The following is a 13136-nucleotide window of genomic DNA, read 5'->3' on the forward strand; positions in this document are numbered from 1 at the left end:
ACCCTAACACTATCCTAGGGCTGATGCTAACCCTAACCCTAACTCTAACACTATCTTAGGGCTGAGGCTAACCCTAACCATAACACTATCCTACGGCTGATGCTAACCCTAACCCTAACCCTAACACTATCCTAGGGCTGATGCTAACCCAAACCCTAACACTATCCTAGGGCTGATGCTAATCCTAACCCTAACCCTAACACTATCCTAGGGCTGATGCTAACCCTAACCCTAACACTATCCTAGGGCTGATGCTAACCCTAACCCTAACACTATCCTAGGGCTGATGCTAACCCTAACCCTAACACTATCCTAGGCCTGATGATAACCCTAACCCTAACCCTAACACTATCCTACGGCTGATGCTAACCCTAACCTTAACACTATCCTAGGGCTGATGCTAACCCTAACCCTAACCCTAACACTATCCTAGGGCTGATGCTAACCCTAACGCTAACCCTAACACTATCCTTGAACTGATGCTAACCCTAACCCTAACCCTAACACTATCCTAGGCCTGATGATAACCCTAACCCTAACCCTAACACTATCCTAGGGTTTATGTTAACCCTAACCCTAACACTATCCTAGGGCTGATGCTAACCCTAAACCTAAACCTAACACTATCCTACGGCGGATGCTAACCCTAACCCTAACCCTAACACTATCCTAGGGCTGATGCTAACCCTAACCCTAACACTATCCTTGGGCTGATGCTAACCCTAACCCTAACCCTAACCCTAACAATATCCCAGGGCAGTTGCTAACCCTAACGCTAACCCTAACACTATCCTTGAACTGATGCTAACCCTAACCCTAACCCTAACACTATCCTAGGCCTGATGATAACCCTAACCCTAACCCTGACACTATCCTAGGGCTGATGCTAACCCTAACCCTAACACTATCCTAGGGCTGATGCTAACCCTAACCCTAACCCTAACACTATCCTAGGCCTGATGCTAACCCTATCCCTAACCCTAACACTCTCCTAGGGCTGAGGCTAACCCTAACCCTAACACTATCCTAGGGCTGATGCTAACCCTAACCCTAACCCAAACACTATCCTAGGGTTGATGCTAACCCTAACCCTAACACTATCCTAGGGCTGATGCTAACCCTAACCCTAACCCTAACACTATCCTTGGGCTGATGCTAACCCTAACCCTAACACTATCCTGGGCCTGATGCTAACCCTAACCCTAACCCTAACACTATCCTAGGGCTGATGCTAACCCTAACCCTAACACTATCCTTGGGCTGCTGCTAACCATAACCCTAACCCTAACACTATCCTAGGGCTGATGCTAACCCTAACCCTAACCCTAACATTATCCTAGGGCTGATGCTAACCCTAACCCTAACGCTAACACTATCTTAGGGCTTAGACTAACCCTAACCCTAACACTATCCTAGGGCTGATGCTAACCCTAACCCTAACCCTAACACTATCCTAGGGCTGATGCTAACCCTAACCCTAACACTATCCTAGGGCTGATGCTAACCCTAACCCTAACCCTAACACTATCCTAGGGCTGATGCTAACCCTAACCCTAACACTATCCTAGGGCTGATGCTAACCCTAACCCTAACCCTAACACTATCCTAGGGCTGATGCTAACCCTAACCCTAACACTATCCTAGGCCTGATGATAACCCTAACCCTAACCCTAACACTATCCTAGGGCTGATGCTAACCCTAACCCTAACCCTAACACTATCCTTGGGCTCATGCTAACCCTAACCCTAACACTATAATAGGCCTGATGATAACCCTAACCCTAACCCTAACACTATCCTAGGGTTTATGTTAACCCTAACCCTAACACTATCCTAGGGCTGATGCTAACCCTAACACTAACCCTAACACTATCCTAGGGTGGATGCTAACCCTAACCCTAACCCTAACACTATCCTAGGGCTGATGCTAACCCTAACACTAACACTATCCTAGGGCTGATGCTAACCCTAACCCTAACACTATCCTAGGGCTGATGCTAACCCTAACCCTAACCCTAACACTATCCTAGGGCTGATGCTAACCCTAACCCTAACTCTAACACTATCTTAGGGCTGAGGCTAACCCTAACCCTAACACTATCCTACGGCTGATGCTAACCCTAACCCTAACCCTAACACTATCCTAGGGCTGATGCTAACCCAAACCCTAACACTATCCTAGGGCTGATGCTAATCCTAACCCTAACCCTAACACTATCCTAGGGCTGATGCTAACCCTAACCCTAACACTATCCTAGGGCTGATGCTAACCCTAACCCTAACCCTAACACTATCCTAGGGCTGATGCTAACCCTAACCCTAACACTATCCTAGGCCTGATGATAACCCTAACCCTAACCCTAACACTATCCTACGGCTGATGCTAACCCTAACCCTAACACTATCCTAGGGCTGATGCTAACCCTAAACCTAACCCTAACACTATCCTAGGGCTGATGCTAACCCTAACGCTAACCCTAACACTATCCTTGAACTGATGCTAACCCTAACCCTAACCCTAACACTATCCTAGGCCTGATGATAACCCTAACCCTAACCCTAACACTATCCTAGGGTTTATGTTAACCCTAACCCTAACACTATCCTAAGGCTGATGCTAACCCTAACCCTAAACCTAACACTATCCTAGGGCGGATGCTAACCCTAACCCTAACCCTAACACTATCCTAGGGCTGATGCTTACCCTAACACTAACACTATCCTTGGGCTGATGCTAACCCTAACCCTAACCCTAACAATATCCTAGGGCAGATGCTAACCCTAACCCTAACCCTAACACTATCCTTCGGCTGATGCTAACCCTAACCCTAACACTATCCTGGGCCTGAAGCTAACCCTAACCCTAACCCTAACACTATCCTAGGGCTGATGCTAACCCTAACCCTAACACTATCCTTGGGCTGATGCTAACCCTAACCCTAACCCTAACCCTAACAATATCCTAGGGCAGTTGCTAACCCTAACGCTAACCCTAACACTATCCTTGAACTGATGCTAACCCTAACCCTAACCCTAACACTATCCTAGGCCTGATGATAACCCTAACCCTAACCCTGACACTATCCTAGGGCTGATGCTAACCCTAACCCTAACACTATCCTAGGGCTGATGCTAACCCTAACCCTAACCCTAACACTATCCTAGGCCTGATGCTAACCCTATCCCTAACCCTAACACTCTCCTAGGGCTGAGGCTAACCCTAACCCTAACACTATCCTAGGGCTGATGCTAACCCTAACCCTAACCCAAACACTATCCTAGGGTTGATGCTAACCCTAACCCTAACACTATCCTAGGGCTGATGCTAACCCTAACCCTAACCCTAACAATATCCTTGGGCTGATGCTAACCCTAACCCTAACACTATCCTGGGCCTGATGCTAACCCTAACCCTAACCCTAACACTATCCTAGGGCTGATGCTAACCCTAACCCTAACACTATCCTTGGGCTGCTGCTAACCATAACCCTAACCCTAACACTATCCTAGGGCTGATGCTAACCCTAACCCTAATCCTAACATTATCCTAGGGCTGATGCTAACCCTAACCCTAACGCTAACACTATCTTAGGGCTTAGACTAACCCTAACCCTAACACTATCCTAGGGCTGATGCTAACCCTAACTCTAACCCTAACACTATCCTAGGGCTGATGCTAACCCTAACCCTAACACTATCCTAGGGCTGATGCTAACCCTAACCCTAACCCTAACACTATCCTAGGGCTGATGCTAACCCTAACCCTAACACTATCCTAGGGCTGATGCTAACCCTAACCCTAACCCTAACACTATCCTAGGGCTGATGCTAACCCTAACCCTAACACTATCCTAGGCCTGATGATAACCCTAACCCTAACCCTAACACTATCCTAGGGCTGATGCTAACCCTAACACTATCCTTGGGCTCATGCTAACCCTAACCCTAACACTATAATAGGCCTGATGATAACCCTAACCCTAACCCTAACACTATCCTAGGGTTTATGTTAACCCTAACCATAACACTATCCTAGGGCTGATGCTAACCCTAACCCTAACCCTAACACTATCCTAGGGCGGATGCTAACCCTAACCCTAACCCTAACACTATCCTAGGGCTGATGCTAACCCTACCACTAACACTATCCTAGGGCTCATGCTAACCCTAACCCTAACCCTAACATTATCCTAGGGCTGATGCTAACCCTAACCCTAACCCTAACACTATTCTAGGGCTGATGCTAACCCTAACGCTAACCCTAACACTATCCTAGAACTGATGCTAACCCTAACCCTAACCCTAACACTATCCTAGGCCTGATGATAACCCTAACCCTAACCCTAACACTATCCTAGGGTTTATGTTAACCCTAACCCTAACACTATCCAAGGGCTGATGCTAACCCTAACCCTAAACCTAACACTATCCTAGGGCGGATGCTAAACCTAACCCTAACCCTAACACTATCCTAGGGCTGATGCTAACCCTAACACTAACACTATCCTAGGGCTGATGCTAACCCTAACCCTAACCCTAACACTCTCCAAGGGTTGATGCTAACCCTAACCCTAACCCTAACACTATCCTAGGGCTGATGCTAACCCTAACCCTAACTCTAACACTATCTTAGGGCTGAGGCTAACCCTAACCCTAACACTATCCTACGGCTGATGCTAACCCGAACCCTAACCCTAACACTATCCTAGGGCTGATGGTAACCCTAACCCTAACACTATCCTAGGCCTGACGCTAACCCTAACACTAACCCTAACTCTATCCTAGGGTTGATGCTACCCCTACCCTAACACTATCCTAGGGCTGATGCTAACCCTAACCCTAACCCTAACACTATACTAGGGCTGATGCTAACCCTAACCCTAACACTATCCTAGGCCTGATGATAACCCTAACCCTAACCCTAACACTATCCTAGGGCTGATGCTAACCGTAACCCTAACCCTATCCTAGGGCTGATGCTAACCCTAACCCTAACCCTAACACTATCCTAAGTCTGATGTTAACCCTAGCCCTCACACTATCCTAGGCCTGATGATAACCCTAACCCTAACCCTAACACTATCCTAGAGCTGATGCTAACCCTAACCCTAACACTATCCTGGGCCTGATGCTAACCATAACCCTAACCCTAACACTATCCTAGGGCTGATGCTAACCCTAACCCTAACCCTAACACTATCCTTGGGCTGATGCTAACCCTAACCCTAACACTATCCTGGGCCTGAAGCTAACCCTAAGCCTAACCCTAACACTATCCTAGGGTTTATGTTAACCCTAACCCTAACACTATCCTAGGGCTGATGCTAACCCTAACCCTAACCCTAACACTATCCTAGGGCGGATGCTAACCCTAACCCTAACCCTAACACTATCCTAGGGCTGATGCTAACCCTAACACTAACACTATCCTAGGGCTGATGCTAACCCTAACCCTAACCCTAACATTATCCTAGGGCTGATGCTAACCCTAACCCTAACTCTAACACTCTCTTAGGGCTTAGACTAACCCTAACCCTAACACTATCCTAGGGCTGATGCTAACCCTAACCCTAACCCTAACACTATCCTAGGGCTGATGCTAACCCTAACCCTAACATTATCCTAGGGCTGATGCTAACCCTAACCCTAACCCTAACACTATTCTAGGGCTGATGCTAACCCTAACGCTAACCCTAACACTATCCTTGAACTGATGCTAACCCTAACCCTAACCCTAACACTATCCTAGGCCTGATGATAACCCTAACCCTAACCCTAACACTATCCTAGGGTTTATGTTAACCCTAACCCTAACACTATCCTAGGGCTGATGCTAACCCTAACCCTAAACCTAACACTATCCTAGGGCGGATGCTAAACCTAACCCTAACCCTAACACTATCCTAGGGCTGATGCTAACCCTAACACTAACACTATCCTAGGGCTGATGCTAACCCTAACCCTAACCCTAACACTCTCCAAGGGTTGATGCTAACCCTAACCCTAACCCTAACACTATCCTAGGGCTGATGCTAACCCTAACCCTAACTCTAACACTATCTTAGGGCTGAGGCTAACCCTAACCCTAACACTATCCTACGGCTGATGCTAACCCGAACCCTAACCCTAACACTATCCTAGGGCTGATGGTAACCCTAACCCTAACACTATCCTAGGCCTGACGCTAACCCTAACCCTAACCCTAACACTATCCTAGGGCTGATGCTAACCGTAACCCTAACCCTATCCTAGGGCTGATGCTAACCCTAACCCTAACCCTAACACTATCCTAAGTCTGATGCTAACCCTAGCCCTCACACTATCCTAGGCCTGATGATAACCCTAACCCTAACCCTAACACTATCCTAGAGCTGATGCTAACCCTAACCCTAACACTATCCTGGGCCTGATGCTAACCATAACCCTAACCCTAACACTATCCTAGGGCTGATGCTAACCCTAACCATAACACTATCCTGGGCCTGATGGTAACCCTAAGCCTAACAATAACACTATCCTAGGGCTGATGCTAACCCTAACCCTAACACTATCCTTGGGCTGATGCTAACCCTAACCCTAACCCTAACACTATCCTAGGGCAGATGCTAACCCTAACGCTAACCCTAACACTATCCTTGAACTGATGCTAACCCTAACCCTAACCCTAACACTATCCTAGGCCTGATGATAACCCTAACCCTAACCCTAACACTATCCTAGGATTTATGTTAACCCTAACCCTAACACTATCCTAGGGCTGATGCTAACCCTAACCCTAACCCTAACACTATCCTAGGGCGGATGCTAACCCTAACCCTAACCCTAACACTATCCTAGGGCTGATGCTAACCCTAACACTAACACTATCCTAGGGCTGATGCTAACCCTAACCCTAACCCTAACATTATCCTAGGGCGGATGCTAACAATAACCCTAACCCTAACACTATCCTAGGGCTGATGCTAACCCTAACACTAACACTATCCTAGGCCTGATGCTAACCCTAACCCTAACCCTAACACTATCCTAGGGCTGATGCTAACCCTAACCCTAACACTATCCTAGGGCGGATGCTAACCCTAACCCTAACACTATCCTAGGGCTGATGCTAACCCTAACCCTAACCCTAACACTCTCCAAGGGCTGATGCTACCCCTAACCCTAACCCTAACACTATCCTAGGGCTGATGCTAACCCTAACCCTAACTCTAACACTATCTTAGGGCTGAGGCTAACCCTAACCATAACACTATCCTACGGCTGATGCTAACCCTAACCCTAACCCTAACACTATCCTAGGGCTGATGCTAACCCAAACCCTAACACTATCCTAGGGCTGATGCTAATCCTAACACTAACCCTAACACTATCCTAGGGCTGATGCTAACCCTAACCCTAACACTATCCTAGGGCTGATGCTAACCCTAACCCTAACCCTAACACTATCCTAGGGCTGATGCTAACCCTAACCCTAACACTATCCTAGGCCTGATGATAACCCTAACCCTAACCCTAACACTATCCTACGGCTGATGCTAACCCTAACCTTAACACTATCCTAGGGCTGATGCTAACCCTAACCCTAACCCTAACACTATCCTAGGGCTGATGCTAACCCTAACGCTAACCCTAACACTATCCTTGAACTGATGCTAACCCTCACCCTAACCCTAACACTATCCTAGGCCTGATGATAACCCTAACCCTAACCCTAACACTATCCTAGGGTTTATGTTAACCCTAACCCTAACACTATCCTAGGGCTGATGCTAACCCTAACCCTAAACCTAACACTATCCTAGGGCGGATGCTAACCCTAACCCTAACCCTAACACTATCCTAGGGCTGATGCTAACCCTAACCCTAACACTATCCTTGGGCTGATGCTAACCCTAACCCTAACCCTAACCCTAACAATATCCCAGGGCAGTTGCTAACTCTAACGCTAACCCTAACACTATCCTTGAACTGATGCTAACCCTAACCCTAACCCTAACACTATCCTAGGCCTGATGATAACCCTAACCCTAACCCTGACACTATCCTAGGGCTGATGCTAACCCTAACCCTAACACTATCCTAGGGCTGATGCTAAGCCTAACCCTAACCCTAACACTATCCTAGGCCTGATGCTAACCCTATCCCTAACCCTAACACTCTCCTAGGGCTGAGGCTAACCCTAACCCTAACACTATCCTAGGGCTGATGCTAACCCTAACCCTAACCCAAACACTATCCTAGGGTTGATGCTAACCCTAACCCTAACACTATCCTAGGGCTGATGCTAACCCTAACCCTAACCCTAACACTATCCTTGGGCTGATGCTAACCCTAACCCTAACACTATCCTGGGCCTGATGCTAACCCTAACCCTAACCCTAACACTATCCTAGGGCTGATGCTAACCCTAACCCTAACACTATCCTTGGGCTGCTGCTAACCATAACCCTAACCCTAACACTATCCTAGGGCTGATGCTAACCCTAACCCTAACCCTAACATTATCCTAGGGCTGATGCTAACCCTAACCCTAACGCTAACACTATCTTAGGGCTTAGACTAACCCTAACCCTAACACTATCCTAGGGCTGATGCTAACCCTAACCCTAACCCTAACACTATCCTAGGGCTGATGCTAACCCTAACCCTAACACTATCCTAGGGCTGATGCTAACCCTAACCCTAACCCTAACACTATCCTAGGGCTGATGCTAACCCTAACCCTAACACTATCCTAGGGCTGATGCTAACCATAACCCTAACCCTAACACTATCCTAGGGCTGATGCTAACCCTAACCCTAACACTATCCTAGGCCTGATGATAACCCTAACCCTAACCCTAACACTATCCTAGGGCTGATGCTAACCCTAACCCTAACCCTAACACTATCCTTGGGCTCATGCTAACCCTAACCCTAACACTATAATAGGCCTGATGATAACCCTAACCCTAACCCTAACACTATCCTAGGGTTTATGTTAACCCTAACCCTAACACTATCCTAGGGCTGATGCTAACCCTAACACTAACCCTAACACTATCCTAGGGTGGATGCTAACCCTAACCCTAACCCTAACACTATCCTAGGGCTGATGCTAACCCTAACACTAACACTATCCTAGGGCTGATGCTAACCCTAACCCTAACACTATCCTAGGGCTGATGCTAACCCTAACCCTAACCCTAACACTATCCTAGGGCTGATGCTAACCCTAACCCTAACTCTAACACTATCTTAGGGCTGAGGCTAACCCTAACCCTAACACTATCCTACGGCTGATGCTAACCCTAACCCTAACCCTAACACTATCCTAGGGCTGATGCTAACCCAAACCCTAACACTATCCTAGGGCTGATGCTAATCCTAACCCTAACCCTAACACTATCCTAGGGCTGATGCTAACCCTAACCCTAACACTATCCTAGGGCTGATGCTAACCCTAACCCTAACCCTAACACTATCCTAGGGCTGATGCTAACCCTAACCCTAACACTATCCTAGGCCTGATGATAACCCTAACCCTAACCCTAACACTATCCTACGGCTGATGCTAACCCTAACCCTAACACTATCCTAGGGCTGATGCTAACCCTAACCCTAACCCTAACACTATCCTAGGGCTGATGCTAACCCTAACGCTAACCCTAACACTATCCTTGAACTGATGCTAACCCTAACCCTAACCCTAACACTATCCTAGGCCTGATGATAACCCTAACCCTAACCCTAACACTATCCTAGGGTTTATGTTAACCCTAACCCTAACACTATCCTAAGGCTGATGCTAACCCTAACCCTAAACCTAACACTATCCTAGGGCGGATGCTAACCCTAACCCTAACCCTAACACTATCCTAGGGCTGATGCTTACCCTAACACTAACACTATCCTTGGGCTGATGCTAACCCTAACCCTAACCCTAACAATATCCTAGGGCAGATGCTAACCCTAACCCTAACCCTAACACTATCCTTCGGCTGATGCTAACCCTAACCCTAACACTATCCTGGGCCTGAAGCTAACCCTAACCCTAACCCTAACACTATCCTAGGGCTGATGCTAACCCTAACCCTAACACTATCCTTGGGCTGATGCTAACCCTAACCCTAACCCTAACCCTAACAATATCCTAGGGCAGTTGCTAACCCTAACGCTAACCCTAACACTATCCTTGAACTGATGCTAACCCTAACCCTAACCCTAACACTATCCTAGGCCTGATGATAACCCTAACCCTAACCCTGACACTATCCTAGGGCTGATGCTAACAATAACCCTAACACTATCCTAGGGCTGATGCTAACCCTAACCCTAACCCTAACACTATCCTAGGCCTGATGCTAACCCTATCCCTAACCCTAACACTCTCCTAGGGCTGAGGCTAACCCTAACCCTAACACTATCCTAGGGCTGATGCTAACCCTAACCCTAACCCAAACACTATCCTAGGGTTGATGCTAACCCTAACCCTAACACTATCCTAGGGCTGATGCTAACCCTAACACTAACACTATCCTAGGCCTGATGCTAACCCTAACCCTAACCCTAACACTATCCTAGGGCTGATGCTAACCCTAACCCTAACACTATCCTAGGGCGGATGCTAACCCTAACCCTAACACTATCCTAGGGCTGATGCTAACCCTAACCCTAACCCTAACACTCTCCAAGGGCTGATGCTACCCCTAACCCTAACCCTAACACTATCCTAGGGCTGATGCTAACCCTAACCCTAACTCTAACACTATCTTAGGGCTGAGGCTAACCCTAACCATAACACTATCCTACGGCTGATGCTAACCCTAACCCTAACCCTAACACTATCCTAGGGCTGATGCTAACCCAAACCCTAACACTATCCTAGGGCTGATGCTAATCCTAACCCTAACCCTAACACTATCCTAGGGCTGATGCTAACCCTAACCCTAACACTATCCTAGGGCTGATGCTAACCCTAACCCTAACCCTAACACTATCCTAGGGCTGATGCTAACCCTAACCCTAACACTATCCTAGGCCTGATGATAACCCTAACCCTAACCCTAACACTATCCTACGGCTGATGCTAACCCTAACCTTAACACTATCCTAGGGCTGATGCTAACCCTAACCCTAACCCTAACACTATCCTAGGGCTGATGCTAACCCTAACGCTAACCCTAACACTATCCTTGAACTGATGCTAACCCTAACCCTAACCCTAACACTATCCTAGGCCTGATGATAACCCTAACCCTAACCCTAACACTATCCTAGGGTTTATGTTAACCGTAACCCTAACACTATCCTAGGGCTGATGCTAACCCTAAACCTAAACCTAACACTATCCTAGGGCGGATGCTAACCCTAACCCTAACCCTAACACTATCCTAGGGCTGATGCTAACCCTAACCCTAACACTATCCTTGGGCTGATGCTAACCCTAACCCTAACCCTAACCCTAACAATATCCCAGGGCAGTTGCTAACCCTAACGCTAACCCTAACACTATCCTTGAACTGATGCTAACCCTAACCCTAACCCTAACACTATCCTAGGCCTGATGATAACCCTAACCCTAACCCTGACACTATCCTAGGGCTGATGCTAACCCTAACCCTAACACTATCCTAGGGCTGATGCTAACCCTAACCCTAACCCTAACACTATCCTAGGCCTGATGCTAACCCTATCCCTAACCCTAACACTCTCCTAGGGCTGAGGCTAACCCTAACCCTAACACTATCCTAGGGCTGATGCTAACCCTAACCCTAACCCAAACACTATCCTAGGGTTGATGCTAACCCTAACCCTAACACTATCCTAGGGCTGATGCTAACCCTAACCCTAACCCTAACACTATCCTTGGGCTGATGCTAACCCTAACCCTAACACTATCCTGGGCCTGATGCTAACCCTAACCCTAACCCTAACACTATCCTAGGGCTGATGCTAACCCTAACCCTAACACTATCCTTGGGCTGCTGCTAACCATAACCCTAACCCTAACACTATCCTAGGGCTGATGCTAACCCTAACCCTAACCCTAACATTATCCTAGGGCTGATGCTAACCCTAACCCTAACGCTAACACTATCTTAGGGCTTAGACTAACCCTAACCCTAACACTATCCTAGGGCTGATGCTAACCCTAACCCTAACCCTAACACTATCCTAGGGCTGATGCTAACCCTAACCCTAACACTATCCTAGGGCTGATGCTAACCCTAACCCTAACCCTAACACTATCCTAGGGCTGATGCTAACCCTAACCCTAACACTATCCTAGGGCTGATGCTAACCCTAACCCTAACCCTAACACTATCCTAGGGCTGATGCTAACCCTAACCCTAACACTATCCTAGGCCTGATGATAACCCTAACCCTAACCCTAACACTATCCTAGGGCTGATGCTAACCCTAACCCTAACCCTAACACTATCCTTGGGCTCATGCTAACCCTAACCCTAACACTATAATAGGCCTGATGATAACCCTAACCCTAACCCTAACACTATCCTAGGGTTTATGTTAACCCTAACCCTAACACTATCCTAGGGCTGATGCTAACCCTAACACTAACCCTAACACTATCCTAGGGTGGATGCTAACCCTAACCCTAACCCTAACACTATCCTAGGGCTGATGCTAACCCTAACACTAACACTATCCTAGGGCTGATGCTAACCCTAACCCTAACACTATCCTAGGGCTGATGCTAACCCTAACCCTAACCCTAACACTATCCTAGGGCTGATGCTAACCCTAACCCTAACTCTAACACTATCTTAGGGCTGAGGCTAACCCTAACCCTAACACTATCCTACGGCTGATGCTAACCCTAACCCTAACCCTAACACTATCCTAGGGCTGATGCTAACCCAAACCCTAACACTATCCTAGGGCTGATGCTAATCCTAACCCTAACCCTAACACTATCCTAGGGCTGATGCTAACCCTAACCCTAACACTATCCTAGGGCTGATGCTAACCCTAACCCTAACCCTAACACTATCCTAGGGCTGATGCTAACCCTAACCCTAACACTATCCTAGGCCTGATGATAACCCTAACCCTAACCCTAACACTATCCTACGGCTGATGCTAACCCTAACCCTAACACTATCCTAGGGCTGATGCTAACCCTAAACCTA

Source organism: Lemur catta, chromosome 7, assembly GCF_020740605.2.
Source record: "Lemur catta isolate mLemCat1 chromosome 7, mLemCat1.pri, whole genome shotgun sequence".
Lineage (NCBI taxonomy): Eukaryota > Metazoa > Chordata > Mammalia > Primates > Lemuridae > Lemur > Lemur catta.